The sequence below is a fragment of the Erinaceus europaeus genome, chromosome 2, assembly GCF_950295315.1.
Source record: "Erinaceus europaeus chromosome 2, mEriEur2.1, whole genome shotgun sequence".
Classification (NCBI taxonomy): domain Eukaryota; kingdom Metazoa; phylum Chordata; class Mammalia; order Eulipotyphla; family Erinaceidae; genus Erinaceus; species Erinaceus europaeus.
In genome coordinates, this window is record NC_080163.1 from 32,396,737 (window position 1) to 32,416,530 (window position 19,794).

Below are 19,794 nucleotides of genomic sequence, written 5' to 3' on the forward strand. Positions count from 1 at the left end.
AGCAACACAAAATAGAAAAAATAAAACACCTAACAGTATATTTTTAATGCTCTGCAGTAACAGGTTACAAAAAATAACTGACAAGTCAGCATTCTCTGACATAAGATAATATCCACGCCGTGTCACTAAGTAGAAAATGGTTAGGGTGGTAGCTCAGCAGGTTAAGCGCACGTGGGTGGAAGTGCAAGGACCCACCTAAGAATCCCGTTTTGAGCCCAGGTTCCCCACCTACTGGAGAGTCGCTTCACAAGCGGTGAAGCAGATCTGCAGGTGTCTTTCTCTCCCCATCTCTGTCTTCCCCTCCTCTCTCCATTTCTCTATGTCCTATCCAGCTATGACGACATCAACAACAACAACAATAATAACTACAACAATAAAACAACAAGGGCAACAAAAGGGAATAAATAAATATTTAAAAAAAGAAAATGGTTACAAGGGAGCCTGGCCATGGAGCACCAGGTTAAATGCATGTACTACCGAAGCTGAAGCTCAAGGATCGGCTCAAGGATCCTGAGCCACTGGCTCCCCACCTGCATGGGGATTGCCTCACAAGCAGTGAAGCAGGTCTGCAGGTGTCTCTCTTTCTCTCCCTATCTTCCCTTCCTCTCTCAATTTCTATGTCCTATGGAAAAAATGGCTGCCAGGATCAGTGGATCCGAGCTCCAGTGATAACCCTGGAGGCAAAAAAAAAAAAAAAAAAAGGTTACAAAAGGCATTTTAGCATTCAAGATACATTGAGAAATACAATTATTTGCGTGGACAGTGTAAAACAGGCTTGATTACTTAAATAAGAAATAAGAGATTTGAACAGAGAATGGGTGAATTTTTACACTTTCTTCTCTATTCTCTGTGTCATTTGAATTGAAATGTCGGAATATAGTATAATATGATTTGCACTATGTATACTGCTTATATATGCTTCTAAGACAAAAAAAAGTTAAGTACAATGCCTGCTTTTTATTATAATTATTATTTTAACTTTTAGAGGAAGTACTTCACACATGCTGAGTTTCGCCACTCCAGAACAAAGGTTTATTATTCAAATAAGGAAGAGAGGGAGAGAGAGCGAGAGCGAGAGAGAGAGAGAGAGAGAGGGAGGGAGAGAGAATATCCAGAACAGGGCTTTGCCCCAGTGTATTGGCATTTCATTCATTCATTCATTCATTCATTCATTCATTCATTCATTCAAGAAAGAGAGAGAGACTACCCAGAACAGGGCTTTCCCCCAGTGTATTGGCATTCTCTTCATTCAAGCCACCACATTTATGAGAAGGCTCATACTATACTTGGTAAGCTATTTATCTGACCCAATGACTTCTTTATAAAAAAAAAAAACATAAAACAACAAACAAAACTATAAAAATAAAGCATAGAATTGCAGGGGACTTAGTAAGCTAGTAAAATACTCAAGCATTTATTTCTTAGTAGAAACAAATTTGAGGTTATCATTCTATATATTGTAATTCCCTTTAGATTCCATCTTTTAACCATATGTATTATTTCAAGACAATTAAATAGACAAGTTTAATATCTTCTATAAATATGACACATGAACATAAATCTTGAGAAAAAACACTGTTAATTCTACCCAAACATCAGTTAATTTGAATTTAAACATTTTAATAGGACAAAAGTCAAGTTTGAACCATATTCATGATAATATTTCTTAATGTGAGTGAGGAACCTGTCATATCTATGACTTCTGTTGTTATTGTTGCTTTACTATTGAAGGGATTTATTACCTGGACTTTGGTTTTTAGACCAGAGGATCTCTGGATAATGACTTCACTCAATTGTAAACCAAAGTTAAAATTCAGTACTAAAAGTACCTGTGGAGTTTGTGAACTTCTACAGTGTTTTAACTGTCCTTATTCAGAATTTTGGTTTCTTGATTTAATCCAAACTGACATTTAATCTATGTAAATTATTTAATCCTTCTGGAGATAAGAGCATAAGCTTATTATTCTGCCTGTGTGGCTGTCAGATTTCCTTGGTAATGGATAAGATAAAATTAGATAAAATATGCAGAGCCATCATTGCCCCTCTGCTGTGAAGCATCCCCTCACCTGAAGGATGCCAGAGCTGGCTAATGTATGTACTCTGTCCGGTAAATCACCATCCCACTCCTACCATTTTGGCCTTAAAAAAACTGAATTCCGGTTAGGTTAGAACTGAAATTAAATCCCCTGCCATCTAATTTTTAACATAGAACATTTTTTTTTAAATATAGATATTCAATTGTTCATAAAGTCTGCTTCTTGGGATCTTGCAATATGATTTATGAAGCAAAGATTTAATAAATATTTTTCTTCATTATACTTGATTGTGGATCAGGATTAGAATAAGAACATCCACACAATTACTTTGGTCTCAGAGGGCAATAGCAGTAAAGGGTGGGTCCTAAGTTATACCCTGGCCCAGTGCTGCTAGCAAGTAACCTTTTGGCTGTTTTTTGTTTGTTTGTTTTTTACTGTGGCCCTTTATTCTTGAGTTATTTTTTTTTAATATACTGTTATTTATAAATGGATATCTGAGCCCAAAATGCCATTTCCTATAGAGGTATGATTTATAAACTGTCAATGATGTAATAATATAAAATGAAAGCACATTCTCCACATATTAAGAGATAGAGTATTGAGAGTAGATATTGTTATGGGAACAAGCTAAAATATAAATGATATATGAAGGCTTAAGCCCAAAAAAGCAATAACACAACAAACAATTTCTGCTAGACAACTTGAACTCAACAGCAATAAAAGGTAGTTTTTTTAAATGTTACCATAGAAATTCATTAAGGGAGAAATATGAACTAATCTGTTTATATAAAAGATAATGATCAATCTTACTCCCTTAAATCCAGCAATCATCAAATATTTTTGTCATTGATAATCAAGCCAAACTATTGTTTTTAAAAAGGAAATTTATTAATGGCCACTTGTTTTTAGTCAGCATTAAGATATATGAATTTATTATTTCATTATATTTATGCCCTATTTAATTAGAAGATAATACATTATTTGAAGTTATGATATAATTTAATATTATATGAAAAGCAAAGAACAAAATTTGTCCTATATTCATATTGCCTGCCCTAGTCCTAGGCTCAGTCAGTCTAATTTGTTAAACAGCAGACTCCATGATTTAAGTCACTAGGATTGTTGCTTCAAGGCTCTGTCAGCTGACAGAACAAGAAAATAAATATGGTATGATATTCTTGTATATATGGGTACCTGTATTACATATGTATTTGTATGTGTAATCATATTCATCTACAGTGAGCTCAACATAGCATGTATTAAGATTGCTAACTCTAAATCATGACCATATAGGTGATTGTTTACCTGTCATTTTCCACTGTATATCTTTTCACTTTGCTATCTTCTCTGATAACCTATTATTTCAATTGTATAGCAAACATGTCATGACTATAGAAAAGTGTACTGTACTAATGTTTATATAATAAATGTGTGATTTCCCTTTGAATCTATCAAAACTAAATGAAGCCTGGGAGGTTTAACTAAGTAACAAAAATCACAAAAATTATATAATTTTTTCTTCTTTTTTTACTTTTGTGAGAGCACTGCACAACTCTGGCATATGGTTGTATGAAGGATTAAACCTGGGACTTCAGAGATCAGGCAGGAAAGTTGTTTTGCATAAACATTATGCTATCTTCCTTGCCCCTAGGTCCTTACTTTTAAAAGTGTAGATTATTTTATAAGTTTTTACTATTATCAAAGTTTTTTAATTTATTTATTCCCTTTTGTTGTCCTTGTTGTTTTTTATTGTTGTAGTTATTATTGTTGTTGTTGTTATTGGATAGGACAGAACAAAATGGATAGAGGAGGGGAAGACATAGAAGGGGAGAGAAAGACACCTGCAGACCTGCTTCACCACCTGTGAAGCGACTCCCCTGCAGGTGGGGAGCCGGGGGCTCGAACTGGGATCCTTAGGTCCTTGAGCTATACAACACCTGTGCTTAACCCGCTGCACTACTGCCCGACTCCCTATTATCAAAGTTTTAAAAATACCTGCTTGCCTATTTATCAGGCAATTGTAGAAAGTTTATTGTTTTGCATAAGAAAAATATGCTAACAGAACTACAGAATAGAAAGTAAAGGATCATAATTAGTAGTGTTTTTTTTCTTTATAATTTTCTAGTCAAATTGTCATCTCTGACCTGGTGTATACTGCAGATTAATAAATTTAATATAGGAAAATATTATAATTATTTCAAATCATCAAATCATTGTCAAATTGACTATGCTGTCTAGTATCCAGTTTCTGTAACTTCCTCCTTAAACTCATAAAGTGAAACTGGAGTAGGAATTACTGTACTCTGTTTGATAACAACTTTGTCCATAAACTAGAAGTATGACCTTTGATAAAAGTATCTAAACCTTAGTTCCCTCATCTGCAAAACAGAAGCCATAAACCCATCCTTACAAAAATTTTATAGAGATGAGATGAACAACAAACTTTGAAGGTCCAGTGCACATTTAATAAAATAATGTTTATTAGATATGTGTGCAGAATATAAAAAAATGTTAGCTTTATTTTGAAAAATAAAACAGGTGTTAAATTCAGGATTTTGCTATGAATTATTATTTCTATTAAATGAATTAGTAGACACAGTAATTTATGAATATTTTTAATTTAGAATTTATTACTAATTATAGTAATGAAGTTATGACACTCAAAATGATGAAATATAAACTCACATATACATGGAAGTCTGATTTTTATTAGTGGAAAACATCCTTGAAGACGTGAATTTCCAAACATGATTAATTTAGAAATTAACAAATGCTATTGTTTCATATTATTTATCACAAAGTAGCCTAATGTGAACATAAACATTAACATAGGAATGAATTTATTTATTTATTTATTTTTTTTTAATTTTTTATTTAAGAAAGGATTAGTGAACAAAAACATAAGGTAGGAGGGGTACAACTCCACACAATTCCCACCACCCAATCCCCATAACCCACCCCCTCCCATGGTAGCTTTCTCTAGCCCATACCCCCAGTCTGCCTCTCTCTTTCCCTAGTAAGGTGTGTCTCTGGGGAAGCTGAGCTCCAGGACACATTGGTGGGGTCTTCAATCCAGGGAAGCCTAGCCAGCATCTTGGTGGCATCTGGAACCTGGTGATTGAAAAGAGAGTTAACATATGAAGCCAAACAATTTGTTGAGCAATCATGGATCCCAAGCTTGGAATAGTGGAGAGGAAGTGTTAGGGAGGTACTCACTGCAAACTCTAGTGTACTTCTGCTTTCAGGTATATATTTTGCAGTAGTTTATGGATACGTGTGCACATAAACTCTCTCTCACAGAAACTGGTGTATATCTAGGTTATGGGACTTTGTTAGAAAGTGAACTACCTGAGATGAAATTAGAGTGTACTATAAAAGGAAAGGTCTCACCCGAGTAATGAAGCTGAAGGGTTGTCATTCCACACATGAAGTCTCTGGATACAGTCTGAGGTGAAGCATGTTGAGGTGGCAATCGTTGCTTTGGTTAGGTTGTGATCAGCGGATGCAATATTATTTGGTTTGGATTGGGAGATGCATACGGGAAAGTGGGCCCTATCCAAGGGTTCCAGGACTGGGGGAAGTAGGGGCTCTATAGTGAAGATGTGAGGTTCCTGCTGTCTTAGGGTTCAAAAAGACAATCGATAGTTAATATTATCATCACATTATTTGTTAATTGGGTTAACTTTGAAAAGTCCCTTTGTTATGGTTTGCTGTACAGTACCCAGTATCTTGTATATAGCTGTGCTATTGGATGCTTCTAATCTACTTGGTCTAGGCTTTTGAGAGAGTCCGCATATCAAATACATAGCCTATATATTAAAAAGATTCAGTTTGTCTTTTGAGAAACTTTGAGACATACAATTGATTTCCCCCTGTCATATTAATTAACTACTGATTTATGGTTTACAGTCAACAGTTAAAGGGGATTAACTAAAAGGGGTTAAATAATTAAAGAGGATTAAATGTTTACAGTCAACAGTAAGATACAGTAACAAAAAATAAAATAAAGTAGTTTGTACATATATAACATTTCTCAGTTTTCTTTATTATTATTGTAATTATTATTTTTATTGGATATAGAGAGCCAGAAATCGAGAGTGTAGAGGAAGATAGAGAGGGAGAGAAACAGAGAGATACCTGTAGCCCCGCTTCACCAATCATTATATATTATTAAACATTATATTATTATATATTAAAATTTTAAATATTAAATATTATTAAATTACATATTATTAAATAATAATGATAATAATAATAAAAATAATTATTTATATATGTGTGTTTTGAGTTTGGCTTTATGGCCTGAAAAACATTAATTTTAAGGTTAAAAGTGTAAATAATCTTAAAGCCACATTCTTAACAGACCACTTATGTGGTAATCTAAAAATAAAAGTTATTTTGCTAAGGTAAATAAATATTTAAAATAAAAGCCTAAGTATTTAAATTGACTAACTTCTTGAGAGTGTCAACGTGACAATTCTTCATCTCCAAATTAAAGTACAAATTATATGTATGGTTTTAAGTCAGAGAGGTTCTGGGACATTATGGAGGGCCCCCATGATGCCCTGTGAAACAATTTCTGTGAAGATTAGTCCACAACAAAATTTGTTGTTTGTTTGGCACTGTAAATCTTCTGAGAAGCATTGTCACAAATGTGTGTTGACTCTTTAAGTAACTTGAGTTTGTTTAAAGTTTAAAATAAAGTTAATTAAAAAAATTAATATACTTTAGTTAAATTTGGTTTAAAGATCCTGACATTCAGAGATTGATAGATAAGGTTAAATAAGCTAGACTTTAGATTTACTTCCTTTAAAATTCAGACAGAGCCTTTTAAAATAGATATCACACACTTAGGGTGTGTCTCAATTTTAACTGAGTGTGACAAAAGACTAAAAGAGATATTATTGATATATATAAAGTTCTCAAGTACCTTCTCATTTAAAAAGATAAAATAAACCTAGATAAACAAAAAATAACTTCTCAATGGTTATGCTAATAAATTTCATGCCTAAAGCTTTTGCTCTGGTACCCCTCTATATATCTTTCCACATTTAAAAATATCTAATTTATTTCAAGACAGTGTCAAAAGTCTATTCTTCATAAGTTGATACATATATGTTTCTGATCTGATAAAAAGTTTAATATTTGATAAATCCTTATTAAACAAAATTAGTCTAAAGATGTCATTATAAGATGGTGTAAAAATAAAAGATTATTTTAAACATATATGACTTTTATAATGAGCAAAATACATTAAACTAAGTTCTAATAATATGCTTAAATTGTTTAAGTGATTTTAAAATTATACTACAAAGATAATAATCATTTTATTGTTAGGAAGGCCTTCTAAAATTATATAAATATATTTAAACAAATTCTAAGTCATTAGATTATCAATTTTAGTATTTTTCCTGGCCTTGTATATGTCTTGCTGGTCACAAATAAAAGACTACAACTATGACAAGCCTTCACATAAAGAACCAGCCTTTCATATGGTGAAAAGCTTTCTTAAAATAAAAAATTCCCTATATGTAGCCCAATTTCAGTTTATGTGACTTAATAATGTTTTTATGTTTTTCCAAAGATAACAAAATCTCAGCTGATTCCAACAGCCTTAGTAGTCTTTACTGATGGGTCCTCCTCAAAGACAGGCCATTGTTAAACATGCTAATAAAACACTAAAACAGACAATTCATGTGTTTTGAAAAATAAAAAGAAAGAGATAAGACCACAGACTCCACACAACATTCTTAACAGAACACTCTTTACCATTAATATTTTAAATTTGGACACACAAAAAAAATCTGCCAGTGATAGGTTCTAAAAAACTACAACTAATAGTAGATATGCACTGGTTAAATGGAAGGACATCCTGTCAAGGTCCTAGAAAAGACCAGATCCCATCCTCATATGGGGGGACGAGGGCATGTTGGTGTTTTCTCCCAATACAGATAATGAAGCCCGCTGGCCACCAGAGAGGTCCATCCAACAAATGGAAGAGAAAGAGACAAAATGCCTGCAGATGCCAAGACCTATGAAAATTGACAAAAAAGATAGAAAGTCTGAGGCTTGAGATCACCCCGGGTGTTGTTGATAATGATTATAAAGGAGAAATTAAGCTCATGATCTCCTCCCCATATGGGGTCGCTGCCATTACTAAAGGTCAACGGGTGGCTCAGCTACTCCTCTTACCCTTGACATCCACAGACAACCCCAGCTGCAAGACAACCCAGAGAGATAAAGGCCTTGGCTCCTCTGATACATATTGGGTACAAACTGTCTCTAACAATAAACCCATGTTAATATTTCCCATGACATTGATACCCTTCAGGCCCAGATTAGCGCCATAAGCGCTTCTTCCCTAGCTACTCTTGATGTTTGGAAATTTGCCCAATCTCTAAAAGAGGGCTTAACATCTCTCAACCCTATTAATTGGCTACATATTCTCATATCACTGAGAGGTATTGTTTTCATACTAGTAATTGTTCTGCTTATTCTTCCAGTCCTCTTCAAGCTCCTCTCCAGATCCATCAGACAGCTCCAAACTGAATTCCACCACTTTAAGCTAAATAAAAAAGAGGGAAATGCGGCACCCCGTCACAAACGCCAGGGATCCTGACAGGGTCATCTCTGGACCTGCATTCAGACTTCAAGGAAGCTGGGCAGAAAGGACGAGAATGGGTCGACGCATTCTCCCCCCGTTATTGTTACAAATAATTATACTGTCATAATTGATTAATAACACTTTGGCAGTGCCTGGTGGGATTGGAGAGTCAGAAGCACCCCCTCTCCCTTACACAGGGGCATATTTGAAAGTTACCTTATGAAAGTGGGGAAGGTGGGTCAACATAGATGGACAAAAGAAGTCATGTTATGACCTGCCCCTCAAAGAAAGAATGCAGAGATTGAGACCTCCCTGGTACAAGTTGATGTATTAAAACAAAGAAAGATTAATAGTTAAACTGTACCAGACCTAGATGAGCAGGGGTCCATGACTAGGCAAAGATCTGTATGCCCCCCATAGAAGATTAATGATACAAAGAGCCCTCAGCAAAAGTCAGAAACAATTCTGGGTATGACCTCCCCTGAGAACAGGGCGATACTAAACATTGTTCCATTTTTTACAGTAATAGGGGAGTAACATGTAGCCTACCAAAGCCACAAGACTATGATGTTTGTTGCTACTTCCTTATGAGCTGGTTGTTTAGACAACCTGAATGTAACCTGAAAAAAGTATAAAAGCTAATGCAGTTTCACTATTAAAATGAGTTCAGAATCACCCTCCAATAGAGTGTGGTGTCTGTCTGTTCTCCCTCACGCCGACTCCTGACCCACCGGGGAGGTTGCCTTCGAGACCCCTGACCCTCCTGCTGCTCATCCACTGTGGTGGTCCGTGGCAGTATGTTGTCCAGCTTCCCTTCGGAAGATGGAATATTCTCTACCATGTTGATCCAAGTTGAGGACAAGGTTCTATGGGGCCCCACAAAGGGGTTCCTGATAGGAATGACCATTAACAATGGAGAGAGGGATTTATTCAAGGTCTAGGCTCATCATGTCTGTTTGGGAATCTCAGGACTCCCTGATTAGGGCCCCAGCTGATGGGGTGGCCTCATAGTGACTAAAGAGTCATCATTAATGTATGCCAGGCTCTTGCCTTTATTCAGCTTTTGCAGTCCTTGCTTTGATAAGATTAGCTTTGGAGTGAGTGAGGGAAGTGTAATAGGAGGTAGGTGAGGAGGGTATATAAGTCTAAGTAGAAACTATTTCATTATGAGCTTTATACTGACTCACTGCAGATTATTGTGTACTTTTGCTTTCAGGTATATATTTTGCCCTAATATATGGATATATGTGAACATATGTTTTATCTCATGGGACCTGGTCTATATCTAGGTTTTGGGACTTTGTTAAGAAGTGAACATAGGATTCTCTAATTCCATTCCTGGAGTGGAATTAGAGAATCTTATGAAGGAGAAGTTCTCACCCAAGTAATGAAACTGAAGGGTTGATATTCCACGCCTGACATCTCTGTACACAGTCTGAAGTGAAGGATGCTGAGACGGTACTCCTTGCATTGATTAGGTTGGGATAGGCAGATGCAATATCATTTAGTATAAATTGAGAGAAGCATGCAGGAAAGTGAGTCCCACTAGAGTGGTTCCAGTACTGGGGGAGATATAGGCTCTATAGAGGAAATGGGAGGTTCCTGCTGTTTAAGGTTTAAGAAGGCAATTGATAGTTATTGCTATAATCACATTATTTGGCAGTTGGTTTAACTTTGAAATATCCCTTTGTTAGGATTTGCAGTATCATACACAACAGCACCATAATTTATGTCCTTTGACATTATTTGTATATAGCTGTGCCACCAGTTGCTTCTGTTCTCCCTGGTCTAAGCTTTTAAGAGAGTCAACATATCGAAAACTCAGCCTATGGTCTGTGCATTAAAAGTTTGTGACCACCTTTCTGGTCCCTTTTCCAGCCATGACATCATTTCCCCAGACAGTAACTTGGATCCACCTGCATATCAGACGTCAGGCTCAGGGGAAAAATAAAAATAAAAAAAAAACTAGTATAGCCACAGGCCCTTTGGAATATAAGTAAAATATGCCTACTTGCTATTTACAGAATAAAGACACCCCCCCCAACTCTTCATCTGCACTATTTCAGCCTTAAGTTCATGATTAGTCAACAACTTGTTTTGCTTTGTATGTTAACTGTCTTTTCAGCCACCAGGTTCCAGATACTATCATGATGTCAATCATACTTCCCTGGACAGACAACCCCATCAATGTGTCCTGGAGCCCCGATTCCTTAGAACCCCACCCCACTAGGGAAAGAGAGAGGCAGGCTGGGAGTATGGATTAACCTGTCAACTCCCATGTTCAGTGGGGAAGCAATTACAGAGCCAGACCTTCTACCTTCTGTACCCCATAATGACCTTAGGTCCATACTCCTAGAGGGTTAAAGAATAGGAAAGCTTTCAAGGGAGGGGAAGGGATACAGTGTTCTGGTGATGGGAATTCTGTGGAGTTGTACCCCTCTTATCCTATGTTTTTTGTCAGTGTTTCCTTTTTTATAAATAAAATAAAGTAAAATAAAAAGAATAAAAATCATCCTTACATTCTGGTAAATGTAATACAAAGGTATGTATACTAGTTTCCTGGGACAGTCCTTCCTGTTTTAATGAAGAATAATGGAAAGCTTGATATTAATGAGGGATCAGGTTGCCCAACTACTGAAGTCAGCTACTTTAAAGGGAAGGTTGTTAAACCAATGAAAAAACTGACATGTGGAGGGCACAGAGTTAAACATGTTGAAGAAATGAGGAAAAGCCCCATTTGCACCTTTTCTGCATTTTTTAAAATCAGGACTCCAGTTATAGGGGACAATGAAACCCATATAGTTTCAAGAGTTCCTGTTAATCTGTAATTGGGAATATCCTGGTACATTTACTATCTAGAAGAAAACGCATCAATGACTTCCAGGAAAACAGGTTAGGGCAAGTTCATGTGTAAATTAAACACAGAATCTCAAAGTAATAGCAGCTATACTAAGTTAGTTGTATAGCAGAGGGGAAAGAAAAATGAAATGCAAAGAAATCATTTTAAAGAACAAATTTTGCTATCCATTACCTTAAAAGTGGATTATATAAATTTTTAAGGGCCAAAATGCAGAATATATATAAGAATGCCTCTGCACCGAATTGCTGCCTTCCTAGTGTAAGGATCTGACGCCTCTCACTGGAGTGCCCAGGACGTGCAGGAGGTAGACTGTGTAGCACAAGTAAGTATGCCCAGGTTGCCAATATCAAATCACACTTCATATAGAATTCACCAGTTCTCCATAAAACCAGGTAGATTATTTACTTATACCAGGAGGATAGAGTGCCTTTGTGAACTGGTACCTGGAGTCTTCCCTTGTTACTATGAAGGATAATATTTACATTGTGTTTTGAAAATATAACTTGCAAAAAATACAAGTAACATTTCAATAACACTATAAAATGCAAATTTAAGAAAAAAAGAAATTTATATTATATTGGTCACATCTTCAATAAGGGGAGAGGATGGGAGTAAAGATCTCTCTCCATATTTATGTACCTTTCAATCTATGTACCTATATACTCATCTATTATTTAATCATCTATGTATCTTTACCTTTTCTTGAGGTAAAGTTTTGCAACAACTATGTGAGTGGCAGAGAACAGGCTATAAAAATGTGAGTATAAGGGGTGGGGGCGGATGGTGGCACACCTGGTTAAATGCACATGGATCAGAGTTCAATTCCCTGGTCCCTACCTGCAGCAGGGGAAGCTTCAAGAGAAGTGAAGCAGTGCTTCAGGTGTTTCTCTGTCTCTCTTACTCTCTATCTCCCCTTCCCTCTCAATTTCTCTCTTATCTATAGAGTAAAATAAATAAAAAGTTAAAAAATGTGATTGAATCATTTTCAGCCTGAGCATGTTTCATTTCTTATTTAGATTTAAAAAATTAAAATCAAAGGGACCAAGGAGGCACCTTAGAAGTTGATTGCATGGCTTCCACATATGAGGGTTCTGGTTTCATTCCTCAGCACTGAAACAATAGGAATAGACACAAGTGGAACTCCATGGGTGGCGGAGTAATGCTACACTGCTGTGTTCTCTATCTCTGTATCTCTGATAGTAGTATATAATAGAGAAAATGGGCTGAGGAGAAGTGGAGCACACGCAGGAGGCTTTAGATTTTTCCTCTGGTTCCACATTTAAAACACACACACACACACACACACACACACACACACACACACACACACACACACATGACCAGCGAAATAGTCCATTTGAAGAGTACATTGCTTGACATGTGAATGACCCAGTTCTACTCAATTCCTCACTGCTCTGAAGAAAACTTTGGTGCTGTGGGCTCTTTCATACTCTCCCTCTGCTCCTCTGACTTTATGTAAATAAATAAAAAAAAACCCTCAAATCTAACTTCTACCAATTTAAATCAAGAAAAATACACATATTTTTAAACTCTAATGTTATTGCTCTGTCTCTTACCTGAGTTAATACATTTCTATTTGAGGTTGGATTGAACTTTCTAACCTGATTTCCCCACTCTCTTAACCAACTATGTCAAGAGTTGGCCTGCAAACTACAGCAGAGCACAGAACAGAGGAGCCAGCACTTAGCTTCTGAACTACAGAATTGTAAGCTGCAAAGCAATAAGACTGAAAGAGGGGCAGATACAAAGGGTTAGAAACCAAAGTGATTCCAGAGAATCACTCTAAGCCCTGACTGATTCTGGAAGCCAGACAGCAGAAGAGAGAAGAAAAGTAGAAACCCTATAAGAGCTGTGGTGGGAAGGTGGCTTTTAACCCCATTTTAAATAAAACCCTGGAAAGCAGCAAGACCTCAAAGACCATGTTATCCAATGTAGTACAGCATTTGGTTGAAATTTCTTGCTGTGTGTCTAAACAAAAAATGGTATGATACTGCCTGAAACTATTTCTAGTTGTAAGAGTAGCACTTGGGATCCCAGGTAAATATTTATCCAAATTTTTCAGATGAGCATTTTAATGGGAAAAGAATTGACAGGGAGTCGGGTGGTAGCGCAGTGGGTTAAACACACGTGGCACAAAGCAAGGACCTGCATAAGGATCCTGGTTCCAGCCCCAGGCTTCCCACCTGCTGGGGAGTCGCTTCACAGGTGGTGAAGCAGGTCTGCAGGTGTCTGTCTTTCTCTCCCTCTCTCTGTCTTACCCTCCTTTCTCCATTTTCTCTCTGTCCTATCCAACAATGACGACATCAATAACAACAACAATAATAACTACAACAATAAAACAAGGGCAACAAAAGGGAAATAAATAAATAAATATTTTTTAAAAAGAATTGAAACAGAAAGCTTTGACATTAGAAAAGACTCAGTGGTGACTGAACTGATCTGCACACCAGATGGGGCTATTGGGATAATGCTCAACTCAACCAGCTCCAGTATGCAGAGATCCAAATGGCTGAGGATGACTTTTATTTCCTAACAGCCTGCGTTTGTAGCCTAATGCATTCACCACTCCACTCATGGTTCACTCTCTTCTTCCATAGTGCTTTGCTGGAGCATCTGCCTATACATGTTTCGGTTTAGACTTTAGACGTTAGGGTATATGTATATCTAAAATATGTAATGAAGCAGCCATTTGAGTCTGTAGAAAGTGTTGGGGCAATTTAGAGTTATGACCTAAGTAACTATTTAAAGTTTTTATTTTTAAGGTTAATTTTTATTAGATATGAGGTAAAATGAATTTCATAGAAGAGAGAGAGAAAAAGGAGGGGTATAGGGAGAGAAAGAAACCAGAGCATGACTCTAGGACATATGCTGCTATGCACTGAACCAGAAATCTCAGGTAAACTAGTCCTTTTCTCTACCAGTTGAAATGTTTTCCAGTCCTAAAATTATCATTTACTTTTGTAAATATATATTATATATATACTAAAAATATTAGCTCATACTATTAAAAAAATATGAGAGAGGAGGGATAGGGGAAAGAGAGGAAGAAACTAGAGGAAGAAACTACCAGGGCTGGGCTGTGGTGCAGCTGATTAAAAGCACACATTAGGATCTCCTCTGTGGTGAATGTTTTGTTCATATCCTCTGCCCATTTTTGGATGGGGTCATTTGCTTTTTTGATGCTAAGTTTGCTGAGCTCTTTATATATTTTGGTGATTAGTTTCTTGTCTAATGTATGGCATGTGAAGATCTTATCCCATTCTGTGAGGGGTCTCTTTGTTTGTTTTATAGTTACTTTGGATGTGCAGAAGCTTTTCAATTTTGATGTAGTCCCATTGGTTTATTTCTGCTTTAGTCTTCCTTGTAACTGGGTTTGATTCACCAAAGATGTCCTTGAGGTGTAGGTGGGAAACTGTTTTACCAATGTTTTCCTCTAAGTATTTGATTGTTTCTGGTCTGACATCTAGGTCTTTGATCCATTTGGAGTTGATTTTTGTTTCTGGTGAGATAAAGTGGTTCAATTTCATTCTTCTGCATGTTACAACCCAGTTTTCCCAGCACCATTTATTGAAGAGAGCCTCCTTTTTCCATTTAATCCTTTGGGCCCCCTTATCAAAGATTAGATGTCCATAGGTGTGGGGATTTATTTCTGGGCTTTCAATTTTGTTCCACTGGTCTATGTGCCTATTTTTGTTCCAGTACCATGCTGTTTTGATGATGATGGCTTCATAATATACTCTAAGGTCTGGGAGTCTGATGCCTCCATTTCTGTTTCTTTTCCTTAAGATGGTTTTGGCATTTCTAGGTGTTTTCATGTTCCAGATGAGTGATTGTAGTGTTTGTTCTATTCTCTTAAAGAAGCTTGGTGGAACTTTGATGGGTATTGCATTAAATTTGTATATGGCTCTTGGGAGAATATTAATTTTGATGATATTTATTCTTCCAATCCATGAACATGGGATATCTTTCCATTTCTTGGTATCAGTTTCTATTTCCTTGAGTAGCGACTCATAGTTTTCAGTATATAATTCTTTCACTTCTTTGGTCAACTTTATTCCTAGGTATTTGATTGATTTTGCTGAAACAGTAAATGGGAGTGATTTCTGGATGTCTTCTTCTTCAGATTTAGTGTTTGCATAAAAAAATGCCACTGATTTTTGTACATTGATTTTGTAGCCTGATACCTTGCTATATTGCCTAATAACTTCCAGTAGAACCCTAAAATATCAGCGTTCCACTTTTGGAAACTGTGAACATGTTTTTAAATACAAAAGAGGTTTTTAAAAATATGATTAAGTTAAAACTATTAGATGAAAAGATTATCCTGGATTACCTGAGTGGACTTAATATACAGTTGTCCTTCCACAGAGGAAAGCAGGAGGATCAAAATGTAAATCAGAGACAGGAAGATGAAATCATAGAGACGGGAAGTTGCTAAGGCCATTGGTATTGAGGATTGAGGCAGTGCCATAGACAAAAAAGTGTAAGTGACCACTAGGTATTGTAAAAGCTAGAAAACAAGATTTTCTACTGGAGCCTCCGTTTGGAACACAGCTATGCTAAAGCTCTGATTTTAAGACATTTGACCACCCAAGCTATAAGCTAACAAACTGTGTTGTTTTAAGCCAGAAAGCAGTCGAGAGATAGCTCTGTCAATCACAGAATTAGTTTGCCAGAGACTCTGTAGGCTACCAAGTTCATTCCCCAGTGCCACTGCATACTAGTGTTGACCAGCATTCTGGTTTATTTCCTTCCCTTCCCTTCCCTTCCCTTCCCTTCCCTTCCCTTCCCTTCCCTTCCCTTCCCTTCCCTTCCCTTCCCTTCCCTGCCCTGCCCTGCCCTGCCCTGCCCTGCCCTGCCCTGCCCTGCCCTACCCTTCTCTTCCCCCGCCCTTCTCTCATTTCATTGACAACAGGGTTACCACTGGCACTCAATGTTGGCACTACAAATTCACTGCTCTCCGCAGCCATTTTTTTTCTTTCTAGTTTATTGGATAGAACAGAGATAAATCTAAAGAAAATTGACATCTGCAAACCTGCTTCACTGCTCCTAAAACATACCCTTCTGCCCCTCAGCAGATGAATAATGTGTGCTTTTAATCAGCTGCACCACAGCCCAGCCCTGGTACTCTAGTTTCTTCTTCCCTTTCCCCTATCCCTCCTCTCTCATTTTCTCTCTCACAATATGTTAGCTAATATATTTAAATGATGATAATAATATATTATATTTAAATCAGAAATTAATTTGTCACAATAGATAAAATGAATATACACATCAAGTTCCAGGACATTTACAAAAAAAAAAAAAAGGATTGAAAAACTGTCAGACCAACAACAGCAAATTTGATTGTCTTTTCTGTTTCTGAATGTTCTCAGAAATTAACCCTTCATATTTAATTTAGACAATGTTCATTCATGTAGTGATCAGCCCTACTTAAAGTAATTAGAACAGAAGACTCTTTTAAAAAAATTTTTATTTATAAAGAGGAAACATTGATTAAACAATAGGATAAGAGGAGTACAACCTCACACAATTCCCACCACCAGAACTCCTTATCCTATCCCCTCCCCTGATAGCTTTCCTATTCTTTAACCCTCTGGGAGTATGGACCCAAGATCATTGTGGGATGCAGAAGGTTGAAGGTCTGGCTTCTGTAATTGCTTCCCCGCTGAACATGGGCGTTGACAGGTTGATCCATACTCCCAGCCTATCTCTCTGTTTCCCTAGTGAGGAAGGGCTCTGAGGAAGCGGGGCTCCAGGACACATTGGTGGGGTTGTCTATCCAGGGCAGTCTGGTTGGCATTATGCTAGCATCTGGAACCTGGTGGCTGAAAAGAGAGTTAACATAAAAAGCCAAACAAATTGTTGACCAGTCATAGACCTAAAAGCTGGAATAGTGCAGAAAACAGTTGGGGGAAGGGTGTCTCCGTTTTGTAGATAGCTAGTAGGCATACTTTAGTTATATTCCAAAAGGCCTGTGGCTATACTAGTGTTTTGATTTTTTTTTTTTTGCCTGAGCCTGACATCTGATATGCAGGTGGATCCTAATTATTGTCTGGGGAGATGATGTCATAGCTGGAAGAAGGACCAGAAAGCTGGCTCAGGGAAGAGAGCAGCTCCCAAATATGGAAAAGGTGTAAAAATATTTTTGATTGTAAACCCCATCGATTTGATGTGATCTGGGGCCCATATTCAGCTTAGGAGCCTATGTGACCTCTGCATCCCTGTAGATATGAGCTCACATTCTGTAGGAATGTTCCAAGCTGCCCCAATATCGACCCATCTTCCTCAGGTATAGCATAGCGTATATTGTCCATCCTCCCTTCGGAGGATGGAACATTCTCTACCATTGTTTGAAGTTGAGGGCAAGGAACTATGGGGGTCTATTTTACTGTTCCTGATAGAAATGAACGGTAACAATGGAGAGAGGGATTTATTTGAGGACTAGACCAATCATGTCTGTTTGGGAATCTCAGGACTCCCTGATTAGGGCCCCAGCTGATGGGGTGGCCTCATAGTAACTAAAAAGTCATCATTAATGTATGCCAGGCTCTTGCCCTTATTTAGCTTTTGCAGTCCTTGCTTTGCTAAGGTTAGCTTTGGAGGTAGTGAGGGAAGTGTAATAGGAAGTAGGTGAGGAGGGTATCTAAGTCTAAGTAAACAGTATTTCCTTATGAACTTTATTTCATTATGACTTACTGCAGACTATTGTGTACTTTTGCTTTCAGGTATATATTTTGCCCTAGTTTATGGATGCATATGAACATATGCTCTATCCCATGGGATCTGGTATATTGCCGGGATAGCCTGAGGGTACTTCTTCCCGAGCCGGTGCTCTCTGGGTTGGAGAGAACTCAACTGGAGCTGATCTAGGCTGCTGTGTGGGAGAGGGATCAGGAACGCGTGCTGCACCAACTTCCGCAGGAGATACACTCTGGAACTCTCGGAGCCGGAAAGCAATTTCCAAGTGTCTTTAATCAGAAGAGCAGCTGTTTTTATACTCTCCAAGTAGGGTGGAAACAGGATGTGATATAGAGAGGGTGGAGAGAAAAGTGACTGGTGAAAATCAGAGTGTGACAAGGAGGGGGCGGAACAGGCGAGAATCCTATAACTGAACCACCAATGCCCTGGAGTGCTTTATGTAAAAGTGATTTATGTAAATAGACCAAACCTTTGGATCAGTAAATCCCTATATAGGCATATGGATAAGAAGAAGCCAGGGGGAGATGGCAACTACCCAACAGTATATATCTAGGTCTTGGTACTTTGTTAGGAAGTGAACCACCTAGAATGGAATTAGAGATTCCTATGAAGGAGAAGGTCTCACCCGAGTAATGAAGCTGAAGGGTTGATATTCCATGCCTGAAATCTTTGGACACAGTCTGAAGTGAAGCATGTTGAGGTGGTACTTGTTGTGTTGATTAGGTTGGGATCAGCAGATGCAATATTATTTGGTATGAATTGAGAGAAGCATGCAGGAAAGTGAGCCCCACCCTAGAGGTTCCAGGACTGGGGGAAATATAGGCTCTATAGAGGAAGTGAGAGGTTACTGTATCTTAGGATTTAAGAAGACAATAGATAGGTATTGCTATAGTCACATTATTTGGCAATTGGGTTAACTTTGAAATATCCCTTTGTTAGGATTTGCTGTATCATATACAACATCACCATAATTTGTGTCCTTTGACATTATTTGTATATAGATGTGCCACTGGTTGCTTCAGAACAGAAGATTCTACCAGAGGTCTCTGAACTCCAATTCTATCGAGACCCAAAGAGATAAGTGGAAAAAAGAAAGGACATTTGGAAGTAGCAATAGGTGTAGGTGTTACTTAGAAAGGAAGAGGAGATAGAAACATAGAAAATAATGTGAAAATACATACAAATATAGATAGTGACTAGAAATAATAGTTAACCCATATCTGTTACCTTGAGAGAACTATTGCAGTTTCCAGTGGAGGAAATGGGGACACAGAACTCTGGAGCTAAGAACAGTGTGGACAAAAAGAATCAGTATCTTATACTAATGTAACACTGCTATATTGCTTTAGCAAGTCATCTGTCATCAATTCTTGTTGTGTTTAAATGCTACATTTTAAAATAAAATAAATGTTAAAGGGTGCTCTAATGCTGTCCTTTTATAAATTACTGCAACAGCGAATAACTATTTCTTTCTCTGGGGCACTGGCTGTTAACCTAGAAACCACTAGGAAACTGAGAAAGCTTCCAAGGATTTATAAACGTTTTAAGCATTGTGTTTCTGTGATTAGATT